A 21,139-nucleotide genomic window follows, 5' to 3' on the forward strand; every position below is an offset into this window, starting at 1 on the left:
CCAGTGCTCCTCTAAGTGTTGGTCCAAACTAGAGCACCGTGCGGGACCGTCCCTTGGCAACTTGGGTTATGTTGGTACTTGTACGCTTAGCTTATCCGGTGTGCCCTGAGAACGAGATATGTGCAACTCCTATCGGGATTTGTCAGCACAGTCGGGTGGTCTTGTTGGTCTTGTTTTACCATTGTCGAAATGGCTTGTAACCGGGATTCCGAGAATGATCGGGTCTTCTCGGGAGAAGGAATATCCTTCGTTGGTCCTGAGAGCTTATAATGGGCTAAGTTGGCACACCCCTGCAGGGTATAAACTTTCGAAAGCTATGCCCGCAGTTATGTGGCAGATGGGAATTTGTTAATATCCGGTTGTAGAGAACTTGACACTAGATTCGACTTAAAATACCCAACCGTGTATGTAACCATGATGGTCTCTTTTCGAGTGGGTCGAGAAGTGAACACGGTTCGTGTTATGTTTGAATGCAAGTAGTTTCAGGATCACCCCTTGATCACTTCTAGCTTCTCGATCGTTGCGTTGCTTCTCTTCTCGCTCTTATTTGCGTAAGTTAGCCACCATACATGCTTAGTCGCTGCTGCAACCTCACCACTTTACCCCTTCCCTACCCCTTTAAGCTTTTCTAGTCTTGATACCCATGGTAATGGGATTGCTGAGTCCTCGTGGCTCACAGATTACTACAATAACAGTTGCAGGTTCAGGTATGCGATGATCATGACGCGAGAGCGATGTTACTTGTTTTGGAGTTCTTCTTCTGCTTCTTCTTCTTCGATCAGGGGATAGGTTCCAGGTCGGCAGCCTGGGCTAGCAGGGTGGGACCGATTTTGGTAATAAGCTAACCAGAGAGTTGGTCACGCAAACTCGGCGGGACCGATTCGCTCATTTCGGTTGGACCGAAATGTTACGAAAGGGAAACAGAGAGTTTGCATTGCAATCTCGGTGGGACCAATCGCTCATCTCGGTTTGACCGAAACGTTACGAAGGGAAACAGAGAGATTACAATCCCATCTTGGTGAGACCGATTTGATTAGGGTTTGTGGCAGTGGCTATGACATATGAACTCGGTGGCGCCGGATAGAAAGAATCGGTGGGGCTGAGTTTGACTTTTGGTTTGGGTCATATGTGGATGTGAGAAAGTTGTTGAGGGCTTTGGAGCATATCACTAAGCACTTTGAGCAAGAGCCTCATTTAGCAACACCTCATCCATCCTTGATAGTATTGTCTTTTCCTATAGACTCAATGTGATCTTGGATCACTAAAATAGAGAATGTAGAGTCTTGTGCTTTGAGCTTGAGCCAATCCTTTTGCCCTTAGCATTTTGAGGGATCCACTTTTCTCATCCATGCCATGCCAATCATTGAGCTTTCCTGAAATATTTATCTTGAAATAGCATTAGCTCAATGAGCTATATGTTGTTAGGAATTACCAAAACCACCCAGGGATAGTTGCACTTTCAGAATCCTCCAAGAGTTCAACCAATATGCTGCTAATGCCAGCCTCACCGACTTCATTGCAGCTGAATGCGAACAGTATCATCTCCTCACAAATTCCTTTGTGCAAAACTTTCATTTTCATTCTAGGAATAATCCCCGTGAGGTGTCATTTAACTTATATGCTGAACACCGCCAAATCCCACTTACTGAATTTTGTGATATATGCATGCTTCCTTCTGATGGGGGTTTGGTAGAGCTTAGGCCCTCAGAGTTTGATGGTTTTTACCATACTCTGACAGTGGGGGTGAGAGAGGAGTATCGGGCACCACTGCCACTAGTTTGCAGTTTCCTGCCATGAATTATTTTGTTTTATTTATCGCAGTGCTTGCTAGCGAGTTAGAAGGTTGGTTCACTTAGCGCCCCGAACTTTTCTGTTTTGCGTCGTGCACTTTATGGCGACAACACGTTTAGCTTGGGAGCTATTGTGGCATGTCACCTTCACCTTAACAGATTCATGGGTAAAATACATGGGGGCATTTACGTTGCTCGTTTGGCGACTCACTTCAATGTGCAGATACGCCAGCATGATCACCCCTTTCCCAACGTTTACTTAGACAAAGCAGCTATGAAGGACCATGTCGGCATTCTGGGAATGGGGTCCCCAGACTTGCCTGCCTACGGCCTGCGGCGTGGTTCGAGTGGTGGCCCAGTACGGCCCATCTTCATCAGTGCAAGACTCAAGACCCTCGCGGGGGGCCAAGCCTCGCTGGGCGGACAACACAAGGCTTCCTCGGGAGCGGCCTCGCCAGGTAGGCTCGCGAGGAGGCGGAGAGATCAAGGCAAGGATACCTCACGAGGTGCTCGTGACGCAAGCGTGACTATCGAGACCAGGCGGGCTCTGGCCTGTGCAGTGTCCTTGTTTCCTCTTTGGTACAAAGGGGGCAAGCACAGGCGTGGAGTACCGAGGCATCAGGCAAAGGTTACCATTTCAGTGCAACGAGACCGAGACCAGCAGAGTGATACGTCTCCAATGTATCTATAATTTATGAAGTATTCATGCTATTATATTATCCATCTATGATGTTTTATAAGCATTTATATGTCATTTTTATATGATTTTTGGGACTAACTTATTAACCTAGAGCCCAGTGCCAGTTTCTGTTTTCTCCTTGTTTTAGTGTTTTACAAAAAAGGATACCAAACGGAGTCCAATTGACGTGCCAATTTTTGATGATTTTTTCTGGACCAAAGGAAGACCACGAAGCATCGGAGTTGGGCCAGGGGAGTCCCGAGCTGCCCACGAGATAGGGGCCCCCCCTGGGGGGCGGCCTCCTATATCGTGGACAGCCCGGAAGACCCCTTGATGTCAAACCAACGCCAAAAATTCCTATAAATACTGAAACTTTGGGGAATTAACCTAGATCAGAAGTTCCGCCGCCGCAAGCCTCTGTAGCCACGAGAAATCAATCTAGGCCCTCTATGGCACCCTGCCAGAGGGGGCCATCATCACCGGAGGCCATGGAGGAGGATCTCGGAGGGGCCATCATCTCCATGAAGGCCAAGGACCAGAGGGGGAAAGCCATGGAGGAGGGAGCACAAGGGGGAGAACCTCTCCTCCTCTCTCTTGGTGGCACCGGAGTGCCATCGGGAGGGGAATCATCGCCGCGGTGATCGTCTTCATCAACATCACCATCATCATCACCATCCTCATCTCTTTTACGCGGTCCACTCTCCCACACCCCGCTGTAATCCCTACTTGAACATGGTGCTTTATGCCACATATTATGATCCAATGATGTGTTGCCATCCTATGATGTTTTGAGTAGATATCTTTTGTCTTTGAGTTAATTGATGATCTAGATTGGTACGAGTTGTATGTTTTATTTTGGTGTTGTCCTATGGTGCCCTCCGTGTCGCGCAAGCGTGAGGGATTCCCGTTGTAGGGTGTTGCAATACGTTCATGATTCGCTTATAGTGGGTTGCTAGAGTGACAGAAGCTTAAACCCGAGTAAGGGGGTTGTTGCGTATGGGATAAAAGGGGACTTGATGCTTTAATGCTATGGTTGGGTTTTACCTTAATGAATCTTTAGTATTTGTGGATGCTTGCTAGAGTTCCAATCATAAGAGCATATGATCCATGTAGGAAAAGTATGCTAGTTTATGCCTCTCCCTCATATGAAATTGCAATGACGACTATCGATCTTGTTAACAATTGCTTAGGACAATTCCGCACACCGATCCACCATTATTCCACACTCGCTATTTATATTATTTAGTAATATATTCTAACTTTATGATAACAGCACCTACTTTTATATTTTAGCTCTCTGATATCATGCAAAGTTATCCTCTTTATACCCACAACACAGTTTTATTTCTTGTTTCTAGTTGGAAGCAAACGTTCGGTGCACGTAGAGTCGTATCAGTGGCAAATAGGGCTTGAGAGAATATTGATCTGACCTTTAGCTCCTTGTGGGTTCGACACTCCATACTTATCACTTCCACCTTTGGGAATTCCTACGATGATTCCCTGCACTTGGGGATTATCAAGCTCTTTTCTCGCGCCGTTGCCGGGGAGCAATAGCGTGGGGTTGATATTTTCGTGTCTGCTTGTTTGCTTTCTTCACTTAGTAGATTTTGTTTTTGCTTTTTTTGTTTCTGTTTAGTTGTGGGTGAAACATACAAAAAAATCTAAAGAATGAAAATACCAAAAAAATATTTACTTGCCTCTCATACCTAAAAAAGTTTTTCAAAAAGAGAAGTGCTTGGAAAGTTATGCATTGAAGAAGTGAGAGTCGACCTTGAGCACTTGTGTTCATGCTCATAGAAACAATGTAGAATTTTTCATGGAAGTTTCTCTGTAAATAATTATCCCCTTGTATATAACCTTTGCCAAGCTTTGGTTCTAGTATGATAAGATTGATTGCTTACTTTGTGCAGAACAAAAACAGAAACTTTGTCTGTAGTGCATGAATTTACATTTTTTTCTGGAAAGTCAAATGGGTCTGAAACATTTTGCAAATTACTTCTGTACAAATTTTTCAAATTGTCAAATTTGTTTCATAATTTTTGGAGTTACAGAAGTTTACTAAACTTCCAGATTACTACAGACTGTCCTGTTCTTAACAGATTCTGTTTTTCGTGTGTTGTTTGCTTATTTTGATGCATCTATGGCTAGTATCGGGGGGTATGAACCATAGAGAAGTTGGAATACAGTAGGTTTAACACCAATATAAATAAAGAATGAGTTCATTACAGTACCTAAAGTGGTAGTTTGCTTTATTACACTAACGGATCTCACAAAGTTTTTGTTTAAGTTTTTGTGAATGAAGTGTTTGAAGAACGAGGAGTTACCGATGTGAGAAGAATAAAGAGAGACAAGAGTTCAAGCTTGGGGATGCCCAAGGCACCCCAAGTAAATATTTCAAATGATACTCAAGCATCTAAGCTTGGGGATGCCCCGGTTGGCATCCCATCTTTCTTCTTCGACAAATATCAGTATACCTTGGTTTTTGTTTTGTTCACATTGTTTGTGCCCTACATTGTTTGTGCCCTATGTACCCTTATGCCCTATGATCTTCATTGATTTATAGAATACTTCATGTGCTTCACTTATATCTTTTAAGTATGATCTTATAGAATTGCTCTTTGTGCTTCACTTAAATCGTTTGAGTACGGTTTTATAGAATGCTTCGTGTGCCTCACTTATATATTTTGAGCTTGGATATTGGCTAGTCCATATTAATGGAAGAATGCTCCAGGAATTTCACTTATATCTTTTGGAGTATGAATAATACTATAAATTAAAGTGGGTTTGGAAGAGTGTCAACTTTAGGAATTAGTGATCCCACTATCTTGGAGGGTGTTGAATCTTCGTACGATATTTATGAAAGTGGATTTGGAAGAGTGTCAACTTTAGTTAGTATTCCACTATTTCAGAAGATGTTCCAATTGAGTATGAGAACAAAGTTGCTATCTATGATGGTACTGAAAATTATTATGAGGGAGGAATATGTGCTTGTAGGAGTTGCAATAATATCAAGCTTCCTCTCTATGTGCTTAAAGTTTTGAAGTTACACTTGTTTTGCCTTTCTATGCTAGTTGACTTTTGTTCCTATAAATTATGTGCTCACAAAATCCCTAGGCATAGGAAGTGAGTTAGATTTAAATGTGCTAGTCATATTCTTCATGATGCTCTTTTTATGTTTCAACTCTTATCTTTTATGTGAGCATCATTGAAATCATCATGCCTAGCTAAAAGGCATTAAAGAAAAGCGCTTGTTGGGAGACAACCCAATATTTATCCTTACTGTTTTTGTGTGTCCACATGATTAAGCTACTGTAGTAATCATGTTTTATGCTTTTGTTTCAATAAAGTGCCAAGTAAGACCTTTGGGAAGACTTGGGTGAAAGTTAATGTGATCTTGCTGTAAAAAACAGAAACTTTGCGCTCACGAGATACAGGAGAGTGCTTTTGAGTTGATTATTTTTGCAGAAGATTAATAGACAAATTCCTCACGTCCACCAATTTATTTCATAATTTTTGGAGTAGTAGAAGTATGGTTATTGTTCAGATCATTACAGACTGTTCTGTTTCTGACAGATTCTGTTTTCATTGCATAGTTTGCTTGTTTTCTAGTTTCTATGGCTTATATTTTTCAATATAAATTGTAGAAATGATATGGTACAGTAGGCATTATGTGAAAACAATTATGAACCTTGTCTTTTACAGTACCAAAGTGCATGGTTTACTCTTTATCATACTAACCTATCTCACGAAGTTCCATTTAGTTTTGTGTGATTGAAGTTTTCAAGTTTGGGTGAGATATCGATATGAGGAGAATAAGGAGTGGAAAGGCCCTAAGCTTGGGGATGCCCCGGAAGGCATCCCCTCTTTCGTCTTTAAAACTATCGGTACACCTTACTCGGAGCTATATTTTTATTCATCACATGATATGTGTTTTACTTGGAGCGTCATTTTCTTTTGTTAGTATTAGCTTGCTGTTATTTAGAATAGTGTTTTGCATCTTTAGTTTCAATAAAAATGTCAAGGATAGCCTTTACCATGCTTATTTTTCTAGTATACATGTTGCTGTTTGAAAACAGAAAGTTTACCGCTGTTGCAAAAATTCCCTAGAAAAGTCAGAGCATGATATAATGTTGAAATTTTTTGCATAATGAGCTCTGATAAATATAATACAGTGAGAATTTTCTCTCATAATTTTTGGAGTTAGGGAAGTATTGATACTCTTGCATTCTTTACAGGCTGTACTGTTTTGACAGATTGCTGTTATGTTTGCATTGTTTGCATATGTTTGCTTGTTTAATGATTCTATTTGAGGATATGAGTATTAAATATGCAGAGGCATTTAGTATGCAATGTTGAATAATAATTCTAGTGATTTGTTACAGTAGAAAATGATAAGGTTTTGCATTGGTTTATACTAACCCATCTCACAAGTTCATGTTGAGTTTGTTGTGGATGAAGCTTTTGATAAAAAGAGAAACCGTGATATGAGATGAATTAAGGAGATATAAAAGTTCAAGCTTGGGGATGCCCAAGGCACCCAAAGATAATATTCCAAGAAGTCTCAAGCATCTAAGCTTGGGGATGCCCCGTTAGGCATCCCACCTTTCTTCTTCAACAACTGTCGGTTAGTATCGGTTGAACCTAAGTTTTTGCTTCTTCACATGAGTTGTGCTATCCTTGCAATGTAATTTTATTTTGTTTTACTTGCTGTTTGAATAAAATCACTGGATCTGAAATTTTGAATAGAAAAGGAACCCTCCCATGGCTAGTTAATTATTTGCTTACTCAGTGTCCTTCACTCATATCTTTTGGAGTAGTTTTTAATTTACTCTTGTGCTTCATGAATATCCTATGAGTAAATGGGGGAATGAATTGAATGTCATAAAACTGAATTTTTATATGTTTCATATGCTTATAACATGGTTAGTGATGACTTCACACATAGAAAGTATGAGGCATAAAAGTTGTTGAGAGTTGGCAAATGTAGTTTTGGTCATCGTTGCAATTAATAGGAAATAATAAGGAAAGAGAGGTTCACATACAAATATATTATCTTGGACATCTTTTATGATTGTGAAGCACTCATTAAGTATGACATGCTAAAAGAGTTGACGTTGGACAAGGAAGACAATGTAATGGTTTATGTTTTACGATATCTCAGTTAAAGTATATTGTCATTGAACTTCCAAACAAGTTGAGCTTGCCTTTCCCCATCATGCTAGCCAAATTCCTTGCACCAAGTAGAGATACTACTTGTGCTTCCAAACACCCTTAAACCCAGTTTTGCCATGAGAGTCCACCATACCTACCTATGGATTGAGTAAGATCCTTCAAGTAAGTTGTCATCGGTGCAAGCAATAAAAATTGCTCTCTAAATATGTATGACTTATTAGTGCGAAGAAAATAAGCTTTGTATGAACTTGTTGTGGAAGTAATAAAAGCGATGGACTGCATAATAATGGTCCACATACAAGGGGCAATATAAAGTGACGTTCTTTTGCATTAAGATTTTGTGCATCAACCCTAAAAAAGCATGACAACCTCTGCTTCCCTCTGCAAAGGGCCTATCTTTTACTTTATGTTTTTACTTTATGCTTGAGTCAAGGTGATCCTCACCTTTCCCTTTTTCATTTTATCCTTTGGCAAGCTCCTCGTGTTTGAAAGATCATGATATATATATCCAATTGGATGTAAGTTAGCATGGGCTATTATCATTGACATCACCTAAAGGTGAATACGTTGGGAGGCAACACAATAAGCCCCTATCTTTCTCAGTGTCCGGCTGAACCTCCATAACCACAAGTATTGCGTGAGTGTTAGCAATTGTAGGAGACTATATGATAGTTGAGTATGTGGAATTGCTGAAAGGCTCTATTCTTGACTCTTTCTGATGTTATGATAAATTGCAATTGCTTCAATGACTGAGATTATAGTCTGTTAGTTCTCAAAGAAGTTTTTGAACCATACTTGACATTGTGAATAGATTGTTACTTGATCATGATAAGTTTTATGAGATAAGCTACTATTATGACACATATTGATGTTAGAAAAGGTGATTGAAATTATCATTGATCAAACTTGTGCACCTTCTAGCATTCACACTTCATAAATTATTTCTTTTATCATTTACCTACTCGAGGACGAGCAGGAATTAAGCTTGGGGATGCTGATACGTCTCCAACGTATCTATAATTTATGAAGTATTCATGCTATTGTATTATCCATCTATGATGTTTTATAAGCATTTATATGTCATTTTTATATGATTTTTGGGACTAACTTATTAACCTAGAGCCCAGTGCCAGTTTCTTTTTTCTCCTTGTTTTAGTGTTTTACAGAAAAGGGATACCAAACGGAGTCTAATTGACGTGCCAATTTTTGTGGATTTTTTCTGGACCAAAAGAAGACCACGGAGCATCGGAGTTGGGCCAGGGGAGTCCCGGGCTGCCCACGAGACGGGGGGGCTCCTATCTCGTGGATAGCCCGGAGGCCCCCTTGACGTGAAACCAACACCAAAAATTCCTATAAATACTGAAACTTTCGGGAATTAACCTAGATCAGAAGTTCCTCCACCGCAAGCTTCTGTAGCCACGAGAAATCAATCTAGGCCCTCTCTGGCACCCTGCCGGAGGGGGCCATCATCACCGGAGGCCATGTAGGAGGATCTCGGAGGGGCCATCATCTCCATGAAGGCCAAACACCAGAGGGAGAAAGCCATGGAGGAGGGAGCACAAGGGGGAGAACCTCTCCTCCTCTCTCTTGGTGGCACCGGAGTGCCATCGGGAGGGGAATCATCGTTGTGGTGATCGTCTTCATCAACATCACCATCATCATCACCATCCTCATCTCTTTTACGCGGTCCACTCTCCCACACCCCGTTGTAATCCCTACTTGAACATGGTGCTTTATGCCACATATTATGATCCAATGATGTGTTGCCATCCTATGATGTTTTGAGTAGATATCTTTTGTCTTTGAGTTGATTGATGATCTAGATTGGTACGAGTTGTATGTTTTATTTTGGTGCTGTCCTATGGTGCCCTCCGTGTCGCGCAAGCGTGAGGGATTCCAGCTGTAGGGTGTTGCAATACGTTCATGATTCGCTTATAGTGGGTTGCTAGAGTGATAGAAGCTTAAACCCGAGTAAGGGGGTTTTTGCGTATGGGATAAAAGGGGACTTGATGCTTTAATGCTATGGTTGGGTTTTACCTTAATGAATCTTTAGTATTTGTGGATGCTTGCTAGAGTTCCAATCATAAGAGCATATGATCCATGTAGGAAAAGTATGCTAGTTTATGCCTCTCCCTCATATGAAATTGCAATGACGACTATCGATCTTGTTAACAATTGCTTAGGACAATTCCGCACACCGATCCACCATTATTCCACACTCGCTATTTATATTATTTACTAATATATTCTAACTTTATGATAACAGCACCTACTTTTATATTTTAGCTCTCCGATATCATGCAAATTTATCCTCTTTATACCCACAACACAGTTTTATTTCTTGTTTCTAGTTGGAAGCAAACATTCGGTGCACATAGAGTCGTATCAGTGGCAGATAGGGCTTGAGAGAATATTGATCTTACCTTTAGCTCCTTGTGGGTTCGACACTCCATACTTATCACTTCCACCTTTGGGAATTGCTACGATGATTCCTTGTATAGGGGATTATCACAGAGCGGATGGATGGAGGTCACCGTGGAGCCCAAGACGGTGTCATCACCAGTGCCTTTGGCAGCCGAAGACCAACTTTAGTCAGGATAACTTGTACTAGATGTTCCCCTTCAAAATGGCCGTTGTTGGTGCCCTTCCCTCTCAATATTTGGGAAGAGGACCAGGGCGCCTATAAATAGGGCTAGTCACCACGGTAGGAGGAGAGAGGAGATAGAAACGGGAAGATTCACCCCAAGTAGAACGCCGCATCAGCTCAAGAACACCTCTCATGAGGCAGTTCTTCCTTTGTACTAGTTCATCCATAGACCCTCGAGGAAATCCACCACACCACAATGGAGTAGGGTATTACACCACAACAGCAGCCCGAACCAGTATAAATCTTGTGTCCCTCGTGTTGTTCATTGTTTAGCTTAGATTCTCGCGAGGCGATCAGACATGGATTGGTAGGGGGAAGATCTTCGCGCGCACCCCAGAGTTCGAACCTTAAGGGTCTGCTGGAACCCAACATCCGACATTTGGTGCGCCAGGTAGGGGTGCGCCGAAATCTTCCTTCTTCCGTCCTGCACCGCCTCCATGTCCGGCGACCCGACAGCCAACTCCGACCGCTGGGCGGCATGGCCTGTCCACGCCGTGCTGCCTACCCAAGGTCACCTCAACCCCGCACCTCAGGCAGCCCGCGCCCCGCAGAGCGCTGTGGGGCGCGGGCGACGCGCTCAAGCGTTGCCTGCCCTCACTCCGCGGCAGGTACGATTGGCAGCGAGGGCCTCAAGCCATGCTGCGGCCGCAGCACCGCACACCCGATGGGAGCAGGCGAACATGAAGGCCGCGCTCATAGTGGCGCGAGAACTGATGTGGTGCAGACTGCAAGAAAGCGGCCACGACGTGCTGCTGGAGTGCGTCGCCGAGCTCCTGGATGCCGCTGCTTCAGGGGCACCCCCGTTCTGCATCCAGCTTCCACCCCAGGCCCCTGGCGGATCACACTGCGGGCCTATCCGTGCCCATGCACCCCGGGGCGCGCCTCAAGGCTTCGTCAACACCAGCCTGGCCGTCAGCGCCGGGCGTCAGGCTGCGCCGGCACCACCCCTGGCAAGCGAGGGCACACGCATCACGGCCTACGGCCCGGGCGGGCCGCCGCCCTACCGCCCCCAAGAAGGAGCTTCAAGTCGAATTGCATGGCGCGCGGGGCACTACGGCGAGGCCTTTGGGGTGGTGACCCCGGAGGCCTATGTGCCCCACATGGTGGATCGAGAGTACGCACTAGAAGAAGACCATGGCTCGTTCCTCGAGCCAGGCTAGGAGGAAGAGGGGCCAGAGGCCGAGCTCTTTCAAGAGCCTCACGGAAGCCTTGACAGCCATGCCGGCGGCAGCAACTATCGGGTACCGCTAATTCCTCAGGAGCAAGCTTATGCTAACCATGGGTTGCAGGAGGTTCAGGTTGCTGCAGCGGATGGTTGCCCCAATGCAGCAGCCTCCCTCCCCTCAGGAGGAGGGCACTGGGGGCAGCAGGAGAGGGGCTGGGAGCCAGGCTCCTCCCCAAGGCACGCGGAGCAAGGCGTTCTTCGGAGGCAGGCCCTCTGCCGGGGAGGTGCCCAGGGCCTGCCCCCGGCAGAGGACCCGTGGTCGTCGGGGGAACCGCTGGCGTCCCCTTTCCCCCATTGGCGTCGTCCTGGTTTCCGGTCGCCGTCAATGGTGGTCAAGGGTGGCGCAAGGCGGGGCCCTCATCTGGCCATATGAAGCAAGGCCGGTACCTGTGCAGAAGGCCCAGTGCATGTGAAGCTCGCCGCCCGTGACACTCTCACGTAATAATGAGTTGGGGTTGTACACGCCCCGGAGTCTCCGGAGAGCCACCCTCGGGCCTCGGGGGCTCCCTCCCATGCCCAGTGGCAGCACTTAGCTCCGCGCTGGTGAGAAGACGTCAAAGACTAGACTAGGTGCCGGACGCGGCCTTTTGCTTTTTCTTCCTTTCGTGCGAACAAGCTTTCTTGTTTCGGATCTAAGTTGAAGTCGAATTTGTTTGCGTATGCGGGGAGGGGTGTCTTGTATTGTTTGTGTCGTTTCTCGTGTTCTGATTTATGTTCAAGTTGGAATTCACACTAGCTGCCTCCCTCTCACGAGCCCCACGCGAGTAGGGTAGGGCCCAGCATGTGCGCCCGCCGTCCCGCGGCCGGCGTTTGCTCACGCCAAGCTCTCGCCGCATGGTCAAACAGGACCCGCATGAGGCCCTTGGATGGACCCTGCAAGCCTACTCAAGGCCCGCCAAGACAAAGGTAAAACCACGACAACCTACTCATCAATCATGACATCATGCAGGCTAAAAGTGCAACTATCCCTAGGTGGTTTTGGTAATTCAAAACAACATATAGCTCATTGAGCTAATGCTATTCCAAGACAAATATTTTAGGAAAGCTCAATGAATGGCATGGCATGGATGATGAAAGTGGATCCCTCAAAATATTAAGGACAAAGGATTGGCTCAAGATCAAAAGCTCAAGACTCTACATTTTACATCTTAGTGATCCAAGTTCACATTGAGTCTATAGGAAAAGACAATACTATCAAGGAGGGATGAGGTGTTGCTTAATGAGCCTCTTGCTTCAAGTGCTTAGTGATATGCTCAAAAACCCTCAATTACTTTCTCACATCCACATATGACCTAAACCCAAAGTCAAAATCGCTCCTACCGATACTTTCTATCCGACGCCACCGAGTTCAAATGTCATAGCCACTGCCACAAACCCTAGGCAAATCAGTCTCACCGATAGGGATCTCGGTCTCACTGAGATGGGATTGTAATCTCTCTGTTTCCCTTCGTAACGTTTCGTCTAACTGAAGTGAGCGGTCGGTCCCACCGAGATTGCAATGTAAACTCTTTGTTTCCCTTTCGTAACATTTCGGTCTCACCGGAAAGAGCGAATCGGTCCCACCGAGTTTACGTGACCAACTCTCTATTTAGCTAATTACCAAAATCGGTCTCACCGAGTTTGTGTAATCGGCCGCACCGAGATTACGTTATGCCCTAACCCTAACTATATCGGTCCTACCGAGTTGCATGTCGGTCCCACCGAAAATACTAACAGTCACTAGATTTGCTAAATCGGTCCGACCGAGTTTCTTGATTCGGTCCCACCGAGTTTGGTAAATTGTGTGTAACGGTTAGATTTTGTGTGGAGGCTATATATACCCCTCCACCTCCTCTTCATTCGTGGAGAGAGCCATTAGAACAAACCTACACTTCCAACCTACCAGTTCTGAGAGAGAACCACCTACTCATGTGTTGAGGTCAAGATATTCCATTCCTACCATATGAATCTTGATCTCTAGCCTTCCCCAAGTTGCTTTCCACTCAAATCTTCTTTCCACCAGATCCAAATCCTATGAGAGAGAGTTGAGTGTTGGGGAGACTATCATTTGAAGCACAAGAGCAAGGAGTTCATCATCAACGCACCATTTGTTACTTCTTGGAGAGTGGTGTCTCCTAGATTGGCTAGGTGTCACTTGGGAGCCTCCGACAAGATTGTGGAGTTGAACCAAGGAGTTTGTAAGGGCAAGGAGATCGCCTACTTCGTGAAGATCTACCGCTAGTGAGGCAAGTCCTTCGTGGGCGACGGCCATGGTGGGATAGACAAGGTTGCTTCTTCGTGGACCCTTCATGGGTGGAGCCCTCTGTGGACTCACGCAACCGTTACCCTTCGTGGGTTGAAGTCTCCATCAACGTGGATGTATGATAGCACCACCTATCGGAACCATGACAAAAACATCCATGTCTCCAATTGCGTTTGAATCCTCCAAACCCTTCCCTTTATATTCTTGCAAGTTGCATGCTTCAAATTCCGCTGCTCATATACTCTTTGCATGCTTGCTTGAATTGTGTGAAGATTGCTTGACTTGTGCAAAGATGGCTAAAATCTGCCAAAGTCTAAAATTGGGAAAAGGTTAAGTTTTTAATTGGTTAAGCTTTTGGTGGTCATAGCCTTGGTTTCACAACCTAGGAGAGTATGGCGTCTAGCGAGGGAAATTATCACCGTAGAGGTCCTTACTTTGATGGCACTAATTTTGCTAGTTGGAAGCATAAGATGAAAATGCATATTCTCGGACATAACCCTGCTGTTTGGGCTATTACGTGTATTGGCTTGCAAGGTGAATTCTTTGATGGGAGAGAGCCGAACCATGAAGCTAGCGTGGATGAATTGAAGATGCTGCAATACAACGCTCAAGCTTTTGATATCCTCTTCAATGGCTTGTGCCCCGAAGAATTCAATAAAATCAGCCGTCTTGAGAATGCAAAGGAAATTTGGGATACTTTGATTGATATGCATGAAGGTACCGACTCCGTCAAGGAATCCAAGTTGGATGTGCTCCAAAGTCAGCTTGACAAGTTCAAAATGAAGGATGGTGAAGGTGTCGCTGAAATGTACTCTAGGCTTGCTCTTATCACAAATGAGATTGTTGGCTTAGGAAGTGAAGAGATGACCGACAGATTCATCATCAAGAAGATCCTAAGAGCATTGGATGGAAAGTATGATACCGTGTGCACATTGATCCAAATGATGCCAAATTACAAAGATCTCAAGCCAACGGAAGTGATTGGAAGAATTGTTGCTCATGAAATGTCACTCAAGGATAAGGAGGAACTTCACAACAAGTCAAGTGGTGCTTACAAAGCCTCATGTGAATCCCCCATATCTTCATGTGAGAAACAAACCTTCAATGAAGAATTGAGCTTAATGGTGAAGAACTTCAACAAATTCTACAAGAGTAGAAGCAAAGAAAGAAGCTCTAAGTCAAGGTCCTACAATGACAAAAGATCTTCTAGTCGAGAGCGCAATTGCTACAATTGTGGGAGACCCGGACACTATTCCAATGAGTGTACGGCACCCTACAAAAGAAGAGAAGATTCTCCAAAAAGAAGAAGTAGAAGAGAAGAATCACCACCAAGAGAGAGAAGGAGTAGAGATGATCGTTATGAACGAAGACCCTCATGGAGAAGCAAGGATTCGGAAAGGAAGGACAAGTCATCAAAGAGCTACACAAAACGAAGACATCAAGCACATGTTGGTGAATGGGTATCCGGCTCCGACTCCGACAATCACTCCGAGAGAAGCTATCGCTCCGACTCCGAATATACTCAAGATGAAGGTGTTGCCGGTCTAGCACTTGTGTCAACCAACTCCTACGACATATTTGATTCACCAAATGAAGGAATTGGAAGATGCTTCATGGCCAAAGGTCCTAAGGTAACACATCCCGAGTATGTTGATTTTAATAGTGATGAAGATGACTTGTTAGGTGATGATGATTTACTTATTGACAACTCTAGTGATGAATACTATGATGAAACGTCAATTAATCATGCTAATCAAGAAAAAACGAATGACAATGATAAGGAGAAGATTGAGCTTCTAACTAAAGAACTAAACACTCTTAAGTTAGCTCATGAAACTATCTTCGAAGATCATCGAGAACTTTTAAGGGCTCATGAGAAGTTACGCTTTGAAAAGCTCAATCTTGAGCAAGAGCATGAGTTCTTAAAGGCAATCAATGATGATCTCCGTAAGAAAAGTTCTTCTTACATTGCCAAGCATTTACTCTTATCTACTTACATGCCTCAAGTGAAGTCTAGTAACAAGAACAAGAAAGATTCTTCCTCTAGTAGTAACAATAATAATGCCAAATCCAATATTGTTGCTTCTAGTAGTTCTCTTGATTCCACTAATGATTCTCTTAGCCAAGTTACACTTGAGCAAGAAAATAGCTTATTGAAGGGAATTATAGAGAAAGGTGTATACAAGAGCCTTGCCGGAAGTAAGCAATTCGAGGAAATTGTACGCAAGCAAGGAAGGCACCGGAAGAATCACGGTGTTGGTTTTGAATGAAAGTTCAATGCCAATGGAGTTGAGTGGGAAGAAGATCAATACCCCAAGACGAAGTTTGTTCCTCAACAAGATAAGTATGATACTACTTCCTTCAAGGGAACACAAGCACAAGATGATCTTCCACCACAAGACCACAAGAACAAAGGCAAGGACAAGCTTCAAGAGGAGATTGATGTATTTGAAGAAGCACCTAAGGCATTGGTCAAGTGGGTTCCCAAGACTATGTCAAGTTCTACTTCATCAAGTAAATCTACAACTCCAGGGATTCCCATCAAGATGATGTGGATCCCGAAGAAGAAGAACTAGAGAGTTTTTGAGGGTGACTCCGCCAACATTCTTCACTCATATCATTATGGAAAGGACAAGTGCAATCAACTTCCATATCTTGCACTAGTTCAAGGAGTCACAAACCCTCATGTTGGTAAGGCAAGGGACAAGGTAACCTAATGTTTTCATGGACATCATCTTGTGTGTGCATCACCCTATGTTTATGGATATTCTTGTTTGTTCCTTGTGGGACTAACCCATGTAGGTATTGAAAGTGCAACTCACTCCAAAGGATTGCTCCAAATGATCTACATCAACGTTGAGCATCCACATCTTCAACACCTACATGAAGTCATCTTCGACAAAACCCAAGGTTAGTTCATGTCACGCCCTAGGGACGGACGGGGATCGACGACGGCGAGGAGAGTGAGGGAGGAAGCAGAGCAAGGGGATCGGCAGGAGGTAGGAGAAGATAAGACAGAGAGAGGTTCAAAATATTCTTCAATTCAAACTTGATCCCACACAGTGTATCCGTTCGCTTATATAAGGCGAACCCATTACAAGGCCCACGGCCCACACCACACCCACTCTACTCGCTGGCCCAACTAGTAGTTGCTTCAATTGCTCTTTCTCCCATCCTGCGCCTTGGTTCCTTCTGTCGCCCGCACGACACTGCTTACAGTACCCGCCCCTGAAGAACCAGCTTGTCCCCAAGCTGGTGCGCTCGGGTACTGCGACTTGAGCACCTCGTGATCTTCCCAGGTTGCTGACGAAGCAGGAATCGTTGCCCATTTCACCAAAATCTGCAGATGCGCGGCATTACCCTTCTTGACCAGACGATGATCAAGGATTTCTTTAGGTACCACTCCTGGTGCTGACAGATCCACTGGAACCGGTAATGTGGTGAACACTGGGGTATGATCTGGCACGTGCCCCTTCAACTGGGAGACATGGAAGACCGGATGTACCTGACTCCCTCTTGGTAGCTCCAGGCGATATGCTGCTGTCCCTATTTTCTCCAAGATTTTGTATGGACCAAAATACTTGAGAGCCAATTTGTGACAAGGACGATTGACCACAGTTGATTGGGCATACGGTTGTAACTTTAAATAGACCATTTTGCCAAAAGCAAACTCCCTCTCCGAGCGCTTCCGATCTGCAAACAGTTTGTACTTGCCTTGAGCTCTTGTCAGGTGTTCCTTCAGAGCTGCATTGTGCTCAGTGTGAGTGGCTAGCCAAGTGTTTACATCGGAGTTGTGAGATGTAGCATGTCCCATCAGTTGGCCCATATTTGGAGCATGGCCATATAGCGCCTGGTATGGTGTACAGCCCAACGATGAGTGATATGCAGAGTTATACCAAAATTCAGCCTGTGGTAGCCAAGATGCCCACTTCTTCGGAGAATCATGTACTGCACAGCGCAGATACATTTGGAGACATTGGTTGACCCGCTCTATTTGGCCGTCAGTTTGTGGGTGGTAGGCCGTGCTCATCTGTAGCTCAGTGCCCCACACACGAAAGAGCTCTTTCCAGAAGGAGCTAGTGAAGATCTTATCTCTGTCTGAAACTATAGCCAGAGGCAAACCGTGCAGTTTGACTATGTTGTTTAAGAAAACTTTGGCCACAGATGCAGTAGTGAACGGATGCTTTAAAGGCAGAAAGTGATCCACTTTAGTAAAATGATCGACCACCACCAAAATTGCACTGTATCCTTCTGACTTGGGCAAACCTTCAATAAAATCCATACTGATTTCTTGCCATGGGCTGTCAGGTACAGGTAGAGGCTGCAACAATCCAGGCTTTTTGCACAATTCATGTTTTGCCTGTTGGCAAGTGGCACATTGCTTCACAAAGTTTTCCACAGCCACTTTCATTCCTTGCCAACTGAATAATTGCTTCACTCTGTGATATGTTGGGAGGATTCCAGAATGGCCTCCCACAGGACTTGAGTGAAAAGCTTGGATCAGTTTGGTTTGGAGGCATGTGTTTGCTCCTACCCAAATCCTATGATCTTGTTTGATCAGACCTTCTTGTAATTGGAATCCAGGACAAGCATTTGGGTCCACAGCTAACTTTTGTAGCATTGAAGAAGCTACAGGATCCACTGAGTAAGAATTCAGTATTTCTTGTACCCAAACTGGTCTACTGGTGGACACAGACTGCATTTGAAACAGGTGGGCAACTCTAGACAGAGCATCAGCTGCTGAATTTTCCACTCCTCTCTTGTACTGGATAGAGAATTGCAAACCTACCAATTTGGTCATCGCTTTCCTCTGCAAATCTGAAGTTAAATTTTGGTCTCCCAGGTGGCACAAACTCTGATGGTCAGTTTTGATCACAAAAGGTGCTCTAGATAAATAAGATCTCCACCTGCCAATTGCCATCATTATTGCTAGGAATTCCTTTTCATATATGGACTTTTTCTGGTTGTTGACACCCAGTGCTTTACTGTAGAAAGCCACTGGATGGTCCTCCTGAGACAGCACTGCTTCCACTCCTGTATTGCAGGCATCTATCTCTATAGTGAATGTTTTGTTGAAATTAGGAAGAGCTAACACTGGTGTGTTGATCATGGCTTGCTTGAGTAGCTGGAAAGCTTGTTGAGCTGCATCAGTCCATACAAAGGCCTGTTTCTTAAGCAAGGTAGTGAGAGGTTTGGCTAACAGCCCATAGTTTCTCACAAACTTCCTGTAATATCCTGTGAGGCCCAAAAACCCACTCAATTCAGTGACATTGGTTGGCACAGGCCACTGGCACCATGGCCTCAGCTTTAGCAGGGTCTGTTGCTACCCCTTGGTCAGAAATAATGTGCCCTAAATATTCCAGAGAGTTCTGAGCAAACACACATTTAGATTCTTTGACACACAACTGGTTCTCTCTGAGAATATCAAACACAGACTGCAAGTGTTCCAGATGCTCCTCCAGAGTGAAACTGAATATTAATATATCATCCATGAATACCAGCACAAACTTCCTATTAGGCCCTGCAAACAGGAAATTCATGACACATTGAAAAGTTCCTGGGGCAGTAGCTAATCCAAAGGGCATCACTTTGAACTGAAACTGTCCATGGTGTGTTTTAAAAGCTGTCTTGAACTCATCTTCCTCTTTCATCCTTATTTGATGGTACCCAGACTTAAGATCCAGTTTGGAAAACCATTTTCTTCCTCCTAACTCATCCAGTATTTCATCAATGACCGGCATGGGAAATTTATTCTTAACAGTCACAGCATTGAGCTTCCTGTAATCCACACAGAACCTCCATGTGCTCATACTAGGTGTGATCAGTCCAGCATCTAGCATTTCCTTGACTTGTTTCTCTATTTCATCTTTCTGTAACGGGGAGTATCTGTAGGGCCTACAGTTAACAGGCACTGCATCTGGAAGCAGATTAATGGTGTGGTCAAAAGGTCTGTGGGGAGGTAGAGTTTTTGGATCTCTGAACACCTCTTTGTTTCTGTCTATAACTTGTTGCACAGCTGGAGGTGTTTCCATAACAGGTGCCATTACAATCCTGTTGAGCAGGGCAGTTGCCCAAACATCATTCCCTTTTTCCCATTTAACTAACTGTTCGGTTGAAACCTCCTCAATGTGATCTTGTTTTACTGGTAACACACCTTGTAATTTGACTTCTTGCCCATTGTACTGAAACTGAATCCACTTATCAGCCCAATGACATTTCATCACACCCCACTGTTCCAACCAATCCATGCCCAATATGATATCATGTCCTCCTAGTGGTAACACTTGCATGGAACTGCAAAAACTGTGCCCTTGAATCCACCAGGTCAGGTCAGGTACACTTGCAGTACAGTTTATGATGTTTCCATTGGCTACCTTCACAAGCAGTGGTCTTTCTAGTTTTTGTGCAGTGACAGCAATTTTATCCAATAAGGACTGATCCACAAAGGTGTGAGTACTGCCAGAGTCTACTAAAATCAGTACTACTTTATTGCCCACCAATGCCCTTAGTTGAATTGTTTTCGGATGAGCAGCTCCAGACAGAGCTGTAGCAGATACAGTGGCACACTCTTCTGTCTCTCCAGTAATCAGTGCATCTAATACTGCATCAGAAATTATCTCATGTGGATCCATAGCTTCTGCAGCCTTCAACTGAGCTTTTTCTGCAACTGGCTGATGGCACACATGCCCTGGCACAAACCTTTCTCCACACTTGTAACACAAACCATTTGCACGTCGATATTCTTTCAGTTGTTTGGCTTTCCACAGCTCTCCTGTAGCCAACCCAGTTCTGTTGTCTGTCTTGCCATAAGTGGCCTTAGGGAAACTTGGTTTGCTGTTTTTCTGCTGCAGTAATAAACCCTCCTGGACAGAAGCATACTGAGCTGCTACTTGCATAGAGTAAGGAATCTGAAACTCCACCACTGATCGTAACTCATCCTTCAGACCCATAATAAACCTGGTCACGAGGAACGTCTCACTGAGTGTAGGCTCGTAGAGTCTCACTGTGTACACAAGCTGTAGGAATTGCTGCTTATACTCATCCACTGTGCCCAACTGTTTCAACATCACCAGCTCCTTCATCTTCTGCCTGTACACATCGACATCAAATTCCAACAACACAGCAGTACAGAATTGTTCCCATGTGTGAAATGCACCGGTCTGCTTGAACGCTTGGTACCAATGGGCTGCGTTATCTGACAGATATAGCGATGCCGAAGTAACCTTGAAGCTGTCAGGGATGTTGTATAATCTGAAAAACGCCTCACACTTGTCCAACCAAATCCTGACTTCAGTACCATCAAAACGTGGAAAATCCATCTTCGGCATCCATTGCCGCTTGCTCGTGTTCTCATCACCAACCGGAGTCACAGGTTGCTGGAGAA

The sequence above is a fragment of the Triticum dicoccoides genome, chromosome 4B (genome assembly GCF_002162155.2).
Source record: "Triticum dicoccoides isolate Atlit2015 ecotype Zavitan chromosome 4B, WEW_v2.0, whole genome shotgun sequence".
Classification (NCBI taxonomy): Eukaryota; Viridiplantae; Streptophyta; class Magnoliopsida; order Poales; family Poaceae; genus Triticum; species Triticum dicoccoides.